Source organism: Megalopta genalis, chromosome 11, assembly GCF_051020955.1.
Source record: "Megalopta genalis isolate 19385.01 chromosome 11, iyMegGena1_principal, whole genome shotgun sequence".
Classification (NCBI taxonomy): Eukaryota; Metazoa; Arthropoda; class Insecta; order Hymenoptera; family Halictidae; genus Megalopta; species Megalopta genalis.
In genome coordinates, this window is record NC_135023.1 from 12038134 (window position 1) to 12058761 (window position 20628).

The window sequence follows — 20628 nt, forward strand, 5'->3', positions numbered from 1 at the left end:
ATTGCCGCGACGGAGTATGTTGGAAACCGTTTTTGTTCGATGGTCTAACATGTCGATGGGGCAACGGGATGATCGAACGCTGTTTCTGGTTCCCGTTCTTCTTCCGACGGGAAAGCCGCTGCTCTTAGCCTCGGAAAATCGAGCCTCGTCCTTGAGAAAAAGTTGGGCGGACGTTCGTGCGGGCCTCTGGGTCGTTTGTGACCCAGCGTTTCACCTAGGACGAATAAAGGTTCAGCAAGATGCGTGCGCGGTTGGTGAGCGAACATCGATGCAACAGCTGTTCTATTGTTACTGCTGTACGTTCTAATGCGAACTGTATTGTTGTCGTGAATGAGAATGATACATTGTGGTTCCTGTTGTTGGCACCGTTTGTCACTGAAATGCTTCGTTAAGATTTACGATATTATTTGAGACGGCACTGTTTGCAGGATCTTCGATGTAACCACTTCCTTCGCTACGAAGACAAGAAATCTTATCTGACAGAGTAATTTTTCTATCAGTCGTTCATTTAATTTCGATTCAATATAGTTTAAACTATACCGTCCTACTTAGTTATTGTGTTTTATCTAATAATTTGTTACCTTTCAGGATATTTTAAAACATATTTCCAAATGTGTGATTCCATTCATTTGTTTCCACTTATATAAAAATGATTTTATATTAATTTAAAGCCTAATCGTCTGGACGATCGGAAATGTTAGTTAAGACAAATTCACCAAGGAGAACAGTACGGTCGGAAGCATGCAGGTAAAAAATCTTTTGGAACTTCTTGCTCAATGAAACAACAATCACCGCTTCTATGCCCGTCGTGTAATACTTTCTCGGGTGCATCTGAAAAATCGCTGTAACTTCGGACCGAGCCGAGATCCGTGCAAAATGAAATTCTCGCGCATGGTCCAAAGAATGCTAAACGAACTCGCAAAGTTTCAATCGAATATCTTCATTAGCCTATTTAAAAAGAAAATCTCAAATCGCGCCGAATCTCGTTTGAACGTAAACCTTGAGAGAATAATTATCTGTACGATCGTAGGTAGCCATTAAAAATTTGACGACGTTTCGCAATCATTGCGCACATTATCACGGCCACGAGTGGAATAGTTGAAGTTCGAGATTGTATATTGGATCCTAAATAAATCCGCGATCTATAGATCGATACCGTGAAGAAGACGGACCCTCGACAAAGTGGTGAGCCTGAGCATTTTCTCCAGATTTCGTCCGGTCATCGATCCAGACTTCCTTTCTTCAGGATCGCGGAGGTCCTCTCAGGGGATCCAGGAACGAACTGGATCGTGGATCGCAGCCGCGAGATCGATGAGGCGCGTGCGAGACCGCGCGAGAAACATTGTCTAGCGACTCGCTCGTGTCACGCTTATATATCCCGCCTTGGGATCTCCAAACTGGCGCGCACAGTTGCACAGGATCTCGCTGATAAGATCGCGAGCGGCGCGCGCGTGGATCGTAGATCCAACGATCGAAGGAGCGCGGCGACGATCTACGACGATCTCCGCCGAGGAGCCGACCCAGACGGAGAAGTTAAATATTTGTTCCGGCAGCGGTGCGATTTCGGCAAAAACAATTAAAGCGATGCGGTCACAAGAACGCGGCGAAGTCGGCCATGCAGCCTCCGCGTACTTAACACGATCCACGGAACCGTAATCGCGCGAAAAAAAATATGATCCGAGTCGAGTTTGACAAATCGTAAGTTTAGGACTTCCTATTCGGTCGTTTAAAGATCATCTTTGTGATTTTTTTGCGGTAAAAATAGAAGAGATATTTAAACGCAACTTTTTGCAGTTTGTTTCTTAAAGTTCGAGTTGTGACGTAGTATTTTTTCTATCCAGAAATTGGGAAAATTTGCGGAGATGGGCAGCGACGAAGCCGACTGTAATTTTTCGACGAGCGAAATTGGACAAATTTTATATTCCATGATAAATAACAAATTACAAATGAAATTACTATTGCACTTACTATTTCTTGCTCGCAAATGAAATGTTATTTCTTATTCTATATAGAAGCTGTTGGAACTGCGACGACAAACCATAAATTCGCACCTCATTCAGCTGGCGCGTTTACATTGGCCGATAAGTGCAGCTCAAACTGCGGCTTATTCGGTGCCCGTGGAATCGGGTCCGATAAAAATTAACTGAAAGGTTGCGCAGTATGCGGCGGCTGTTTAAAAGGCGTAGCCCGGTTAGAAAAATATTTTCTCAGCCAGCACAGCTCTAACCGCGTGTGTCGTCCTTGCGCTGGTCGCGGCACTTGGGCCAATTAAGTCTCTCCGCTCGCTAATCAATTGTGTGCGAGTGTCATCGTTTACCGACGCCCATAAAAAGGAACAACTGCGCGTAGGAAAACAGGCGGCTGCAATTGCGACCGCCTCTTCCTTATGCTTGCGGTTCGTTCGAACCTCGTGTTCACTCAAATAGAAATATTTCAGTTACGAAGAGATTTCTATTAAGAAGTTGTTTGTGTCATACGACATCAATGTACCTTTACGTGAAACAGCAATGTTCAACGACAATTGCAAACTGAACAAAAATTTCTTTGAAATCTTAACACGTTGACTGCGAAGTCTGTTTTGGAGAAATCTGTTCTAGACGCCAAAATTAAAAAAAAATAAATCAATCAATAATAATAAGTAAAAAGTAATAAATAAATCCTTTTCATGCCGCCTTTGACCACAAGACATCTCGAGGTTCGCAGTCGACGTGATAAAAATTAACTTATTTTTCCTGCAATAAATCGTGCGTAATAATAATAATCTTAGAAATGATAAAAAGTCATTCGTAGGAAATGATTGAAATAAATTCACTCTTGTAACTCGTATGAAGCAACACGTGGCAGAGACATCTTCTTCAGTGCTCGGCTGGTTTGACGTTAATAACAGAATTCCAGCGAGATGAAACGATGCAAAACTGTTGCAAGGGGCAACTAGTATGCCCCAAGCGAGCGCATAAATATTCTTGACGACGAGCTATGTTTCAGTCACAGGAAATCATCAAGAGCAACACAGAAGTGAACGACAAACATCGGGCTTCGAAGGCGTCTCGACTTAATCACCGAGCCTTCCAAAACTTCCGCGCGGCTGATTTAATTAGAGCGCCGCCTCTTTACAAGCTTTCAGCCTTGTAAACTTATCTTGTAATTAGCAGCGCTAAATCCGTCATCGAGTGGACGGACAGCCGTGGTAATCGAGCGTAATCCGCGCAACAAATGTCCCGACGACACTGATGCCGACGTCGTTTGTCTTTCGGGACACGTCGAAAAATCTTGGCACATTCCACCTGAACGGTAGAACTGCTCATTCAGTTCTGGTCCACCTGTGGTGGACGTTTATGGTTGCGACAGAAGATATACGCGGTGCTCCGACCCGGCAATTTTCTACAACCACGGTCACAATTAAGTGATCGCTCAATCTCGAGGTAAAAAGTCGTCGATGTTCGAGGTGTCGTAACTTCGTTACGAAAATTCGTACAGAGATCTAATTGAGATTGTTTTAAAGGGCAAAGCTTCTACTTTCACTCACCTCTTTTTCCCTAAAGAATTTCGTTGTGCGACTGAAAAATTATTTACCGTATTATACGCCCATGGTCTAAATCAAATATCAGTTTTTCTTGAGCGAAAAATCGTTGGTATTCGAGTTGTAGTAACTTTGTGAAAAAAAATGGTACAATGATCTACTTTACTTTATTTTAAAGGTTGAAGCTTCTATTTTAACACCTCTATGCTATTTTTTCCCAAAGAATTCTTGTGTGTGGATGAATTGAACACACACACCAGTTTTTCTTCTGTGAAAACTGTCGATGTTTAATCCAGTGTAATTTCGTCAAACTATATCATACAGAAATCTACCTAAGCTTATTTTAAAGAACGAAGCTTCTACTTTATCTCCGAAGGCTCTTTTTTTTTAAACAACCGGCAATGAGTCCGCTCGGAACGTACAACCAGAGCACTAAATCTTAAGTAAACAAGTTGTTAATATTCAAACTATTATAACTTCGTGAAAACCAATCTTACAACGAGCTACCTAGGCTCGTTTGAAAGAGCGAATCCTTTACTATCCTTTCCCCAAGTTATTCTTTCTCGAGGACACCGTATCTCTTAGACTTTATTTTTCTCACGGACGCTGTGTATTGAAACACTTCACGGTCAAAGGGATTTTCAATGTACGATTATCGGATACCTGTTTGCTTCTGCTCCAAAATGACTGTATCGCCTGCTGACACGTGGAAAACGATCCATAACTCCGCCCAAATCCCTGCGGGATCAACGACGACGAGGAAGCGGAGCTTCCCTGATCAGAGGACCGTAAGCTACTCCTCTCATTCACGTATTCCATGGAAACCAGGTCGATATCAGGACACACTCTCATATTCCAGCAGTATCAGTTGGCACTAGGTTTGGCAGAACGTTTCGTTAAAGCACCGACCCATATTCGCTTCCCTTTGTCTCTCGGCTAAGAAGACCGACCAAGGTCACGCGTAATCCTGCGACGCTGTACAGAGTGTCCTCGTTATTTTCGATTTTCCGTCTCGAACGGTGCCAGAAAGCACGGACAAAAGTAAGAGATCTTATCAGACGCAAGCTCTATCGATTGCCCTTCGACATTTTTACTGATACAGAGCTATATGTGTTTAAATAGCACGTGGACTTATGGTCCCTGTATGTACTATGCATTCGTCGCAATATTGATTTGGCGAAATACCAAACAGTCATAAGATTAGAAGGATTTAAGTATATTCTTACGTTTTCCTCGATTCGTTGAAACTATTAATAGAAACGATACATTTTTATTCAACTTCTGTCGCTCGCAGTTGATCCGACAATTTTTACGTTTTAAAGAATTCTTTTATGTAAAAATGAAATTTTCGCTCTATTTTTGGTTTAATAAAATTGTGTCGCTCTTTAAAAATGCAGTTTTCTGAATATTTAAGGTGTACCGTGGACGCGAAAGCTATGTTAAAATTTTGTAGAGCGATTCTTTAACGGTTTCACATGACGATACGAAATGGCGTAACGGAAACATTGTCAATATTGAAGTTGCCAAGCGATAAATGTTTATCTAAACATCGTGCAAACATATTTCAGCGACGGAGAAATTATTGGGAATTTTACTGTGGCTCTCGTAAAGAGTCGAACATGTCGGCGACACGTTAATACAGCAGCGAACAGGTTTTTCGTTCAAGGACGAGAAGAAATTGACAGCGTTTACCATAGCTCCATTTCTAGTTCTTATGAATATTCCATGGCGTGGTTCTTGCCGCTTTCCTCTCGTCCCAGCGAGTGCATTGCGAATTCAAGGTGCTAATATTTCCCAGGCAAAATTTTTCCTTTAAAGCCGCTAAACGCTGCTTGCGCTGACCTCAATTAGTTAGCACACATTGCGTGAAACGATTAGAAAAACACCGGCAATTAGCTCGTGTCGCGTGTGTCGAAGGAAAAACCGGTCAGCATTTTCATTGGAAGCTTACGATTGTAACCATTTCTATTTTATTTTTTTAGTAAAACATGACTAAGATCATTTCCTCTTACTTCCATTCCCGGAATTTTCTGACACTGTTCCGTGTAAATCATTTCGGACACCCTGTACATGCTGCGTGCTGCAACCGGTGGCATGATTCAAGTTACCTAAAGTTACTAAACATTGTAAACGATTGTTCAAGTGCTAGATCTTTACAGTTTTTAAACAAGTGTAGTCCTTAAATAAATTCCAAAGTTTTCTTCCTACGGAAAAATGTAAAATTCAATTGATAAAAATTGCTCTTGTTTGAAAACATATCTTTCTAGAGCAATAAAACGTTCGCTATGCAACAAGCATGATCGCTAGACCGTAGATTTCCACGCAGTAAAAATCCCCAATTTACGATACCGCGTAATCAAACAGAAACTCATTTCCTTAATAAATTGAATTTAGCTTGAAAATAACATAACAATGTTTCTAAACCTTTTTGTTTTTACTGTTTCACCCTCTTATTTTTCTCATAAGTTCGTAAAATCAACAGTCTAAGGATCACGTTCGCAAGTAGAACAGGTGAGCGATGATCAGACCCGCTTCCAAGAGGACTCTGATCAATCGACCATCGAAATGAATTATTCTCAGAACGAAGCGAGCTGCAAAAAATTATGAACACATCGTCAACTCGTGTTTCCACGTAGAACCGTTTCGAAATCGCCGCCGGTTGCAACAAATTCTGCGCGCAGAGAAAACGGCTGCTCGCTTTCGTTTCGTGTAATCGATTTCTGGGAGACCTTCGAGCACGCATCTCGAGAATGAAATGTTCTTTCCGTTCGTTCTGTCGGTTCCAAGCTGTACAACCTGTCCGCTAACGATAAGCAGATCCCGATTAATGAAGACCGAGCGTTTGGAGACGCGAAACATGTTTCTAATTTCGCGTCGATGAGCCGCCGAACGATCTAAACAGCCCCGTGGCTCGTGGCTTTTCTGGTCTCTTGGCATCCGGGATACGATACACTGTGTTCTCCTTTGAACACATATTTGCAAAACGTTTCGCACGTGTCGCGGGTTACACAACATCCGTGATTTATTGCTCTTTACGCGCCACTGCTTCACCATTTGCCTCGTACGGTTTGTGCCTCTCGTTACCAGCGCGAATGGTCGCTCTAATCGCGAATGAATTCGCCTACGAGGCCGCCAACAATGCTGCAAACACGGAATCACCGAGACCGAACAGAGATTTCTCATGTATCCAATGCTGCGGCCGAGAGTCCTCAGGCTTTAGTGCTTTCGAGGATCAGAGATTCTTGGAAACAATTTTAACACACACTTGTGTTGTTTGTTCAGTTGAAGGAACACTCGCGTTGTTTGTTAAAGTAACGCTCGTGTTGTTTATCGAATTAAAGGAACACTTGTATCGTCTACATTAGATTAAGGAAAGGAATGTTTGTTGTCTGAGAACGAAAGTTTGAACATCGATGGAATTATCTCATAGATTTTGGAAAAATGATCGTCAACTTTCGAGGCAATTCATTCTCGCTGGACTTTACATTTTTATCGAATTAAATAGGAACGTCTCGATTATTCAACATGAATATCAACAAGATAATTTTTATGGGCCGTATGAAATTATTAAATCCTCGAAGCACATTTTACGAGCGAAATTGAATATTAACAACGACTCGAGCAGCCACCAAATCCTTGAACGTGCTTCATTTCAATTCGCAGAATGAAGATGCTCGCAATTCAGTTCGCAATTCAATCAACGTCCTCGAAATGAATCATTTGAATATCGTGGAGCACTCGGAAATTGTTCTGCAGGTAGAGTAACTTATAATCCAGCACAAAATAAAGCTGTCATCGGTCTGTATCACTCCGTTCGCAACGAAACTGTATGCCCTAACACGGGTCTCGCTATCTTCGGAAAACAATTGAGAGCAGTAGCACGAATTCTACGATTAAATCGCCTCTGAGAATCGACAATCGACGCGTTCACTGTTCGCTGTAATAGCTTAATTAATTCTTACAGCATTCGAGAATGCCACTGGACTCGCAGCGCGCGTTGCACGGATCTGTTCAAATTAGTTCAACTTCCAGTAGCACAAACAATAAACTGTCTCGTGTTTACACGACCAAACGATCCGACGTTTCATTCTTCACGGTACACGAGCAAAGACTGCGGTTTATCTACGAAGATTCGGGAGTATCGGTGAATGAAATAAAAACAAACCAGCGCGATAACTGTCTTTTACACGTTTATCTGTGTTACACCGTTCGCGCGAGCCGATCTTATCAATGGAACGTCGCAGGAAGCATAACAAGGAACAATAAAAGATTGTAACAATTCTCTTATTATCCTATTATCCTTGAATCGACACGATCATACAATAGTACGTCTTTTAACGAGCTGCAGTCGACCGTATAACTTCTCGTATTTATATTTTCTGATTTTTAATGGTTGGGAGACCGAACTAAGCATTTTTTCTTTTCATTCGAAACCTGTTTTGCGAAGACTATGTTTAGAAACAAATTTTGCGATTAATGCTTCGAGGCCGCTCATAATTTTTCTTTGGGAACGTATTTTACAATGGCCCTGTTTTGGAAGACATTTTCTAATCAATGATTTCGGATCATTCGGAACAAGAGAGAAGAGCAGATTTTACAGTCGATGCGAAATGTATTTTACAATCGATGCTTCGTGTTACTTAATCATCGGGCAAGAAATGAATTACGCCGGAGTGTGGTTAGACGAAAATGAAATTTACTGTTGCATCGGTGTAGTGATTCAGTGATTGCAGACCGGGGAGATTGGATTTCCTGCAAAAATTCACAGTCTAATAATAAACGTCCATGAACAAAATGCATTTCCCTCGGCGTCACAGTTTATTATCAAAGGAAAGAGTTCGAGGAAGCAAACAGACGAAATAAAATGAAAGATACACGAAGGGGAGAGTTCACGAAGATCCCCCAACTCGTAGATCGTTTCGCGACTGACTCGGGATCATTGATACTAATTACGCCAACTTGGAATCCCACGAGATCGCAAGATACGAAAGCGTTTTAGTGCATCGTTACTCGATCAAATAGAAATAGAAATTAAAAGAAAGGAGAGAGGGGACGAAAGTAGATCAATTTCAGAGAAAGAGAGAGAGAAAGGGGAAAAGAAAGAGAACAAATGTGATCTAACAAGATTTTTATAGAAATTTAAATAGAGATTTAAATAGAATATTTATAGTGCAATCGATTTTGAATCAAAATTTAAATTGCAATAGACTTTTAATCAAAATTTAAATTGTAATAGATTATAAATCGAAATTTAAATTGTAATAGATTTCTCTAATCAAAATTTAAATTCTAATAGATTTTGTATAGATATTTAAATTGTAACAGATTTTTAATGGAAATTTCAATTCAGTGAACAATTAGCAAGATAAAACAATTCTTCGACGACCGTGGACATTGTTTTTAAACTTAATTCCTTCGGGACTGGCCTCCAATTATCGCGATAAGGTCCCGATAGCGTAAACTATGACAAAACATGATGAAACAACAACAATTTATCCTAACCGCACCAGCTCCATCGTTTATCGCTGTTGCATAATCCAGGAACAGGATTGTCTTCTTTCAACATTCGAAACGCTTTCTTAGAAACGTTAATGTATTTTTCTTGCGGTATCGCTTACGAGAATGATTTTCGTACGAAAAACGAACGGAACATTTCCCCTCGGGCACAGATTACACGAATCGAAACAACGAGCATGATCTGATAAAGTCTTTTATCAAGCACAGCCGATTTCGTCGCTCCGGGCGGTGCGTGATCGTCGCTATACGTAGTTCGTTTCGGTGGGGAAAGAGTGATCTGAGAGGTTCACCGATGACCATAAACCTATTTTTTGTAATCGATTGATTTTGCATTGATCGTAAACGTTAAAATTTTCGCCGAATTCTAGAGAGATAATTCGCCGCGGTGAAATAAATTTGTCAGAAATGTCAACGAATAGTCAATTCGGCTTCTCGTTAACTGAAATAGAACTCGCGATAAAACTTGGCGCAATTTCCACGCTGCTGCAAAGACACCGTGTGGATCTCGATCAAGAAGTTAATTAGTAATCGACTCTAAAAAAAAGAAAAAAATGTTCTTGCAATTTTAACGGCGGTATTACGAAATTCTTGGATATTTCTCGAAACCGGAGATAATACTGTCGTTTACGGTGATCAAAAATCGTTTCGAACTGTCGTTCGGAACGACGGTGTACCTTAAGGTCTTCCCGTCCTCGAAAACGAAGGCTATATAGCGCCGAGAAAAGTGACGCACGAACGGGGGTTTGTTAACTCGATTATGGTAAGAAAATTTCCGCGTACCTCGGCTTGAGACGTTCGTGACATGATATATGAGAGTGTGACACGGCTGATCAGGATGCGAAACACATCATTCGCCGCGTTCGATCGGCAACTGGTTACCAAAGTAATTGGAAAAATCGGATTCTATCGTCAATCATCGCTCGTACAGATAATGACGCGATAAGACAGCGGCGGCGTTGCGTGTTCCGATACGGTATCGTGAAAGAATAGCGAATGCCTCTAATCGTAATGATAAATCGTCGTAATTGATAAATCGTATGTAGCTCGATTAGCACAACGTGTAACAAAATGTAGTTCGTTTCGTCTGTTCTATACCGATTTTACAATCGGACCGTTCTAAGCTCTGCTATAGTTTCATTTCGCTATACTTTCGGAGGCAAGTAAACGTTGAGCTTGCGCAGAATAAATTACTCTCCGTGTAAGATCGATTACTCTGGCATCCAATAACGCTAACAATCGCCTAAAAGCATTTTTGGCATCGCGCTGCTATGCGATGATAGACCCTCTGCCATTAATGATTACCGTTAACGATTCGCGCCCCGGCATGATCATTGAATCATTGTGCGAACGATATACGCTAGAATCCTAGAAATTGTTGCTTCTAATTTCCTGCAGTTTAATCGTATTTTTCGATAACTTTAGCGAACAAGTATCGAGGTCCTTCTGTACTTGAGAAGTCGAAAATAACGCTCGACGATACATCGAACCAGGAAATTGTTCATCGCATTTTCTGGATCTTGATTTTTTTCTACCAGAACCACAAGCAAACAAGTATCGAGGTTCTCCTGTACTTGAGGTATCGAAAACAATAAATTACAGTGCAAACCAAAAATCCTCCGCTCTTTTCACCCTCTACTGCGATCTTTCTCATTTACGAGCAAGTGAGCAAGTATCGCGGTGTTCCGGCACAAGATTTGGATAAGAATATTTCAACTGAGAAATACAGATATTTGCAGATTCTCTATTTCTCTCGACCGTGTTTCATTTGCTTCATTTTAAATAGCAATTTATTTCTGTATCGACCGAAATACTACTTGAGATACTCAATTGATTTTACAAATATACGACAAGCGTTTAAAATATATATTTTACAATATAAAATCTGGAACGCGCTCAATTGAAATAAATATTTCCTTCGTTGTACGTGAAATGAAACGCAATTGCGGGTAATGTCTCCTGACATTCGTGTTTGCATTTGATACACGTATCATTCGAGATATGTGCATTGTTACTTTGTAAACAAAGTACATTCGTAATATTTCTATAGGTTTATTCTCTCTCGCGAATATTAATCGCAATAAATAGAATTTCAAAGAATTGATAGAAATTCTGGACGCGCGAAATGCTGTTTCGAAAAATTACATTTTCAATATTATGAAAATATATATGCATATCCAGTATATCCAGTCTCGATTAATAATTTTCTTTACCGCAACATAAACAACTATTTTCGACACATGTATCCATCCCTACGATGTAAAATAAATCTTGAAATATTATTTCACGCAAATAAGAGTGTTTCTATTAACTATTTCCAATGCGTTCTCAAAGATTCCAACCAAGATATAGCTATAGAAAATTAGAAACAGCGCACCAGAGTCCCCGGAAAAATAGCAAATCGCTTCCCGCCGTTCTCTATATTAATTTCCCCGTTTCTAAAGCTAAGTCGAGCCCGCGTCGAGGTGGCCCAGTACTTATCGATCGATCCCGAAACACGGAATTGTGTTTCGGGGTCGGGATTGCCTCGTGAAAATGGGAATTACAAGGCGAGATCCATGGATCCTTGGGACGTGTGCGATGCCGAGCATCGCGATTCCCGTTGCAAGCGAAGATCGTCTTGTGAATTCCTCTTCTGGCACGGATACGCTGATGCCCGCGAGGAGTGGACGTTACCTCCTATGACGAGCGTTCTGGCACTGAGAAACAGATCCACGGATCCCCGAGCGAATGGAGACGGATAAATCAGCGTCGCACCCCGGTGTTAGCCGGTTAGGCGCGCGTTGGCACGCACCGTCGAAGGTAAACGAAAATAGTGCACGCTCGGCTGCATCAGAAACTGCACACGAATATGCCGGGGATAAGATCGACGCTGCGTCGCGTGGATCTGGCCGCGATCTCTCGATCAGAAACGTGTAATTCGAGGCGTCGCTATAAATCTACGAGTCTTGGCCCGCCGATCTACAGGAAACCGGGATCGCGGGCGATCTAGACGGCGAAGTTCAGTCGAAATCGAAAGGCGCCCGCGATCTTGAGCGTCGAATTAAGTATAAGATTTTATTGATTTCGCAAACGAGAAAGTTAATTGAAATACAATTTTTTGTGTAATGGAACAATTATGAACATTCAGGTAGATACGAAATCTAATTCGATTTCATTAATATCGAGTTACATAGTTCGTATCTAATTGAATATTTGTAATTATTTTAATGCAACAAAAATCACATTTTAATTAGCCCCTTCATTTACGTGATCAAGAAAATGTTATATTTAAAGAAACTTTTCATTTCTTGTAATCGATACAGAACATTTTCATTCTGCATCGAATGCTATTTCAGATTATTTCGGATTAATGATTAACGATTATAACTCGTTAGTTATTGTAAATTATTATATATTAGTTATAATAACTAACGAGTTACAATCGTTGATCATTGAACCTACATACTTTTCGCTTTTTTAACTCCGGTTAAAATCCGTCTGAAATAGTATTCGATGCAGGAACAAAATGTTCTGTATTAGTTACAAGAGATAAAAAGTTTCTCCTTCGATATTTCATCTCAATTTCGTTTCGAGTTTGCCTCTGAAAGTGGTAATCCGCATAAAGTTAAGATTCTATCGGCAAAGAAGATGTTAAGAGTCTAGTCGAGAAAATGAAGATACATAGTATCTGGGATGCACAATCGGGAGTTCATCCGACTTTCGTGGCCACTAAAGTAGAAAGTGTAAGCCATGGGCAGACCAATCGATTCCCATTCAATAGGAAGTTTGTTAAATCGATAAAGTCAGTTAACTGCGATAATTTCCCCGCATCAATGAAAGCTTAACCTTCTCGATATAAAGAACGGCAGCCTTGACTTCGGGACACGCTCCCTTTAAAACAATGGAATGGCTGCTCATATTTTCGCGGAAACTGTGCGAAATTATGTTTCTGGCTCAACAAGTTGCACAGCTTCTTAAAAGCTTTCTCTCGCGCCGTATAAACGCAGTGGGTTCCACGGTCAGGTAATTAGCGCCCCTAGCTATTAATTGCTAGAACCACGAAGACACAACCACCGCGTCATCTTCTCCCGCATTTAGATTTAAGTGCGTCGCAACGATACGTCACCCGTTACCAATTTTGGACTTCAGGTGACGCAATAGTACGTCACCGACCGTGTTCACACTGTCCCGAAGTTTTGCTGCATCGTCTAAATTCTTTTTTACCGAGACCGCCGCGCTGACAGTAATTATCGGGATACCGATTTTCTGCTATTTTTATGAAAATATGCGTATTCTCTTGCTATTTATATGCAGCGAGGCCCTTCTTCTTGCTCATAACCGGGCAGATTTTTCAATAAAAAAAGAATATATAAAATCTGCGCGAATTACGGTAAAACCAATGTCAACGTTATTTTTCAATAATTATCGCTTTTGCATCGTAGTGGCGTAAGTCATATTTTACTCGTTGCGAAAAACTCGAAGTGTTATTGTTCACTAATATGTGTATTGTTAAGATAATTTAGAGTTGAGTGAATTTATAGTAACTTTATAATTTATCTCAATTTTTAACATTTTATCATGTATACATATAGGTTACATTTTAAGACCTAAGAGAACATTTTCGAAAATGAGATGTTGTTACTAGAAAATGTGAACTCCGTACTAAGTTTATAACTAGTCTGCGGTTCTTTATGCAAAATAAAAACTTTCTGCATCTGCCGCAAAAGGTAGGAGTAAATCAGAAGTTGCATTATTTGCATAATAATATTAATATATCCAAAGTAGTAAATCGACATTATTTAACATTTTTCACCGTTTTATTGTTTCAAATTACACGTACTTATTTACGCAGTCTATTTATAACTGTTGCGATAAAGTCAGTTATAAATTAATTTCGTTAACAATTACCGGACGAATGAGTCGAGCTTAAATTTACATTTCGATAAATAAAGAACAACGTTAAAAACGAATTCAGAGCTGTAAAATGTGTACGAAGAATTTCCTGTATCAAATCGAATAGGTCTTTTTAACAAAAAGAGAGGCGTAGAGATGCAGATATTGCAAAATTTCGCGAGAGAATAGAAATGATCGATGACTCACAGCAGCTAGCATCTGCGAATCGGCATTTCGATTCGTGAAAAGTCGCAACTTCCGGTGGACTACGGGCGCGACCGATATACCGCAGTTTTCTAAAAAGGGACGACAAAGTTCCGGAATAACATTGTACAGCGGCGAGATCGTAAATCAGGAGCCAGATCAAAAGATTCGCTGATTCTGAAATTAATTATCCGGCGGAAATCGCGACGCGAAAAGGGAGGATGCAGGCGATGTGGCCAAATGTATTTCTGGCGGCGTCGCCTGTCTGAAAAAAACGCCGGTGTGTCTCGTTTTGTCATGGTGAACTGGCTATTTCAGGAATCTTAAATAATTATGATTCTCTTGTCACTATAGACCATTTCCTTATTATTCTCGTAGATCACCGCCGACAGATGCATCAAGCATAGCTCGAAAACTGGTGCACCGATAAATTTGAAATGTTACGCGGCTTTTCTACGTTGAACAATCTAGACTTTGACGGGTCATTTGTTTAAATATGCGTCTCAGCCTTTTTGTAAACGAATTTTTCAATTTTTGTAGTATTATATCCACGGTATTCAAAACGTGGTCTTAAAGAAATGGCTGCCGTGTAGTCAAATGTACGCTGATTTAAATAACAAAAATTTCATTCTATTGCTGAATGTACTGTTATTTATGTAAATTAAATTATTTCTTAATATATTTGTTGTGGTCCACATGAAAAAATATTTGCGTGACGCCTTAATTCGAGATCAGCGAGGGCGAAAGAAAAGGCGACAAAATGGCCACTGGATCTCTGGAATACCATGATCTATTACAATCTTTTATTTTTGTACACTATAGTATCAACTGTAGCCATGCTTACACTAGATCGAAATGGAGTTTTTTCGAAGACGTCGCTTTTAAAACAACCCTGATGCTTAACGACTGAATATAAACCTTCTTTTCTCACGTTTTTGATCAATCCCTAACAACTAACTCAATTTTGATTTCTCCAGGTTCTAAAAATTTGTGAATCACTTGGAAACACAGACGAAACTGTGTCGAAAAGTCCTATAGGAAAAGACATAGCAGATCCACGGCGAAAAAGAGCCCAAAGTTGCGATACCGCTTCGACATCGTTCTAGATAAATGATCGTAGGATAATAGCGTAAACGCGTACGGCAGACTCGTTACCTCGTGAAGACGGTGCTCCAGGTGTCCTTTCAGCAAGGTGAACTGAATCCTCCGGTACTCGCCCTGCTTCGACATCCTCTTCGCGGATTCGTCGGACGATCCGCTCTTCGATTTCAGATGCGACATGATCGCCGAGTTTATTCGTCACGAGACAGAACGAGACGGCTGCGACGACTCGACCGAGATTCCTCGATGACGGTGACAACACTCAGACAATTCGGATGGCTTCGCGGCTCGCATAATCGCGCGAAACTGATAGCCGAGATAAAGAAGCTTCAGCTATTGTTGCGGCGAGCACGTCGATCGGAAATCCTTCAGGCGCTAGCGACACACGCACACGCGTTCACGAAATAATTGTTAAAACGAGCGACCGACGAATTTCTTCGTTCCCATTCGCTGTTCATGGATCGGCACGTGACCTGTCCTCGATCGCACGGTTCTCGATCAATTGGGATTAATTGATTATTCGTCTCGCGGAAAGGCGATCAAGCTTCGCGACGATTAAGCTAGAACCATTTCGAAAACTGTTGAAACTAACCACCTGTTCTTGTAAACCGCATAAAGACGAACTATAAAAATTGGACAAGTGGAAACAAGCCAGCAGGTACTCGAATCAACGGCGCGTAATCTAACGTTAAAGTGTGATTACATAAAAGGCAGTAAAATAAATCCTACGATAAAAATTGAACGAGCTCGAGACCGTAGTTTCTTCGGAAGATAATATTAACACAAGCACCAAACAATCTACATTATTAAGTGAATTTCGGTCCCGTTCGCGTACGAAATGTCTGCGGAGAATCTCGTGGAGAGTCATGTCCCGTAGTCAGCAGAATTTCCCAAGCGAGCAACAATTAGGTCAAAAAGACGAACCGCGCGAAGCACATAATTGTCTCGTTATCTAACCAAGACCAATTAGGCTAGTGAGATTTGCCTGTATCTTAACAACGCAGTTGCGCGATAAAAAAGAACGACAAGACTCGTGGTCTTTCCGTTTTCTTGCCTCGCTTCATTTTTCGAATCGTTTAGGAAACTTGCCGGGGATTATGACACCGCGGTGAATTCAACGATCCGTAAGAAATCAATTGGCTCGGCTAGATGATCGGGAACACAACCCGCCTGAACTTTCACTAGGATATCTTTGTCGGCCGTGGAAAGGAAGTACAAACGACGGGATATGAAATTTTCGTCGATAATCGACCCGCCACTATCAGCCGACGTTGCAATTATCGAGCGATTATGACACTCCTCGCTCGAGTGCCCGATAAAACAAGATACCGTTTACAACGTTAACATTCGAGCCGGCTGCTTCGGCGACCTTACAACAACGTTAACATTTCTAGCCGGCTGCATCAGCGACCTTTCAACAAAGTAAAAGCTACTAAGATTGCAAATTTTTTGAATCCATAAATTTTAAACGACCGTAGACTGCTAATAACGAAGTTGCGAAACATCTTTATCTTAGATTTAACACGAGGAATCTCGCTGAAAGATATTCTTGGAGCTCTGTTTTAGTTTCTAGGAAATTGAACCGTGAATTCAATATATCAGAAAAAAGAAGAAGGTTTTTTAACACCGGAAGCCTGTTAACAGGCTTTTCAATGGCTAAGCTGTTTCTAAGAGTATTTCGACAATTCTTTTTTTAAAGAGATTAATGTCGGAAAAGGTGTTGTTTCATTATATGAACTGAAATATGCAATTGTTTGGACTATAGATGCGAACAATATATATTCAAAAAATTATCAACCGTTGATCTTCGATCTTAGAAGGATTATTAGAGAACAATCGACGGGGAATGCGTTAAAATAAATCTTGCGAACGACTGATTTGAAAACTCACGTTATTCCAGTTTCACGTATCTTATCCAACGCAGAGTAACATGTCATAATAGCTAGCTAAGAGTTACGAGATCCAGAGATGGATTATGTAACGACCTTTTTTCGCCGCATAAATAGTGCATACACGAAAGCGTACGTGTTCCAGGAATCGGACGAGCAAAAACTGCGGTGAAGAATGTAATTATCTGCAGAAAATTGTCAGCTATTTACGTCCGACATTCTAGCTTATATCGACCGTTTACTAGGAACACTATCTATATGACGAATATGAAATTCTTGAAACGCGTTCGAGACGCATTCAAACAGAATTCTTCAATGAAGCTTCACGAGACCTATTTATATGTCCTGGCTCGATAATTTCCGAGCGGCTGCGAAAATCTACTATTTGGCAAGGTTCGTCTTGGAACCGAAGCAATGATTCATTCGAATTAAAAACCCGACGATTGTGATATTATTTCCATACATTGGAACACTTGGTGCTCTTTTGTCAACACCGAAACTTCCAAGCAATATTGCAATAGGAATTGCAAAAGTAAACGGAACGTGCTAAACGACCATATGCTGCTCTTCGATTCTCCGGACAACAATTGTTCGAAAAATGTACGAATTACTCGTATCCAAGAATCGGATCTTCGATCGGCTAAATATCGGCTTTCGATTTGGGAAAAGCACGTGCTCCGGCCACGTGCTCGATTGCAGGTATCGCGGGAACCGATCTTCCGGATTGCCTGCACCGTGGTCGACCGGTCAGATAACTTTCACACCTGTGCAGCTCGGCGAAGAGCGCGGCGCGTGGCGTGCGACAGCGACGGCCGATACCGAATCCGATAATCCTGTTCGAGTAACGCGGACCGTGTCCCAAGGACAATTAGCCGCACTTAGTGTTCTGTGACTTTGAATTCGATTATCGTTAATTCAATGACAAAGCCGGGCAAGAGGCTCCGGCGCGGCCGAGAACGCGAGCCGCCGAGCGACGACGTTGAACAGTCATCGAATCGACGAACGAGCATCATTCGATCTACTAATCGCGAGAGGAAAAAACCTGGATGTTTTTCTTCTTCTGAGATGGTAACCGCACGTGCGGACTCGTCAACGAGCATCGACACATGCGTATTGCTGTAAATCGAGCACGTACTCGGTCTCGGTTTCTTCGCGCGGAATTTTCTAATCGACGAGAGAATTATTTCCTGGTGCTGCGAGTACGCAGCTGGCGCACGTATTTTGTCTTTGTATTTTTCTTTTTTTTTTTTTATTCGTTACATCGTCGGTATTGTCTTGATGTTTTTGTTTGTGTTTCGATTTTGTTCGAAAATTGACCCGTTTGACATTTTTTTTTTTTCGAGAATCGTTCGCGTGTTTTGATTTTATTTAAATCGACCCGTTTGGAATTCTTGTTACCGTGGTTACCGAAGCTGCAAAGTGCTCTCCCGGGTATTTATTGGACGCATCGATTCGTTTTGCACGCGACCTACAATGAAAGTGAATTCGAACGAGCGCGTTTTAATTGCAACAGGCGTGTTTCTGTAATTTATATTACAGACGGAATCGGGCGAATTTCGTTGCTTGGTGTCTTCGGTGTCTAATAGGATTCGATCAGGGAAAGAGAGCGCAGCGAATAATACATAACAAGAGATTAATAAGCTATCCCTTGTCGTGGACGACTATCCTGTTCCAAAAGAAATTTTCAATGTTAGAGATAACGTTTTATCTAAAGGGAAAGCTCTGCTTCATTCTAATCGTTCATTTCTGTTTGTATTAACTGATATAAATGACGCTCCGTCAACAGCAATAACAGCGTTACTAAAACTCTGTAAATTAACCTATCGCTTTTACAATGATTTTCACAGTAATGTCGGATATACTGTGGTCGGTGTAAGACTCCGAACAGCAAATGCACAAAAAATGTGATAATCTAATTCTCGATAAATGCTCCAACGATTCTTAAGCAGAGTGTAAGACAATAAAACCACGGAAAATGAAACATTTATTTTTTTAAAATGAAACAGAAATACTGCTGTCACGAGTGACCCCAGTGCATCAGTTAGCTATTTTTGACGAGTACAGGGGAACGTCTTTGCTGTTTAAAATGCAATTTTAGTGAAAACGAAAATGTATTCGAAAATTTGACAATTTCCTTTGGCGACACATTTTGGGTGAACACTTTGCAAAGAGGTCACAACAGCTAACTGGTTAATGGTTAATTAATTACGGATTAAGAACTGCAGTGAACCGCGTTACAACGAACCCCAGGAAACTGTCCTCCCTAAAAACACTGTAACGGCACATATCAAGTAAACCTTGCACATTCGATCTCTCAAACCTGTACAGCCAGGCGACAATGTACAAATTTGCTCTTGGTGAGAACAACAACCGCTGGGATTGCTGCAACTAATCCAAGACCATCCCCAAAAGTTTAAGGCCTAAACTACCTCCAGAGACCCGGGGTATAATACATCTCCCGAGCTAACTCTTCTGACGTCTGCACAGGGATTACGATGAACACCGGTACACACTTCACTTAGCAAACCGACAACGATCGTACCGAAGGTGTAGTTTAGGGGTCGTCGAGATCCGCGCACCTGCGGTTCAAATGAACCGCGACGAGAGTCGAGCGCGCACTAAATTGGTCTCCGTTGGGCCGCGATTTATTAGGCTCTCGTCCGCGGGACAAAAGAGTCAGCAAAGTGGAACAAAACGATGCTGGGCCGTGCTAGAGAATTTGTTTTCGCTGTTTTCCCGGTCCGCGGTTCACAGCGGAAATCACGTCGCGAGGAAAGTAAGCGGATCTCTTTCCTTTTTACTCTCTCTGTCTCTCTTTCTTTCTCTCTCTCTATGTATCGAGAGACGGAACGCTGACACAGAGATCTGTTGATCGGGCCAACATCCTTCGCGCACTGCCGCCGGGAACAATTGGCCACGGTAACGATACCTGACGCATGTGGGCGACCCGTCCACGTGGACGGTCGTCCTACCTCTCGTCAGGTGGTGGAGAAAACAACGAATAGGGACGCGCCGTCGTTCGGCTGCCCCGAGGTGGGAGGCGAGCTTAGGAGTCGCGCAGGGAAAAAAAAGGATTTTCGCGTAGCGATCCTTATCGAGGTGGCCGGACGCGATAAAGGCCTGAACCAACAGGTAATGCTGTGAATGTTTATCGGAACAGCTGAGAAAAGTTAACCCTTGACGTTATTATAAAGGTTCGTGTGCACAGGTTAATGTAAAGGCATATGTATACAGTCGCCGGCAAATATTCGTGGTCACCTTCTAAAACGGAATAGCTTCTCTAAAAATCCATCGAACGATTAGAATACGATTGAGATGATGTGTAAAAGCATTTTCTGCAAAGATAACAATTACCGAGACCTAAATAATACATTGTTTAAATTTTCGTGCTCGTATAGAAATGTTGGAATATGTGATTCTTTTGTATTCTGTCATTCCATCCAGTTGCACTTTTTACAAAAAATTTCGTATGCATCGACTAGCAAAACTAGCACTTCTATCATCTCAACATAATTGAAATTGTTT

The 20628-nt window shown here is 41.2% G+C and overlaps 1 long non-coding RNA gene across 1 annotated transcript; it reads right to left on the reverse strand.

The window, feature by feature from the left end:
• Positions 1 to 124: 124 nt before the first annotated feature.
• LOC143260244 (uncharacterized) lies at positions 125 to 19526 on the reverse strand. The gene is made up of 2 exons (XR_013034372.1): positions 15269 to 19526; positions 125 to 214 (listed from the first exon to the last, which is right to left on the reverse strand). It is a non-coding gene; the product is annotated as an uncharacterized LOC143260244 (long non-coding RNA).
• Between the last annotated feature and the right edge of the window lie 1102 nt (positions 19527 to 20628).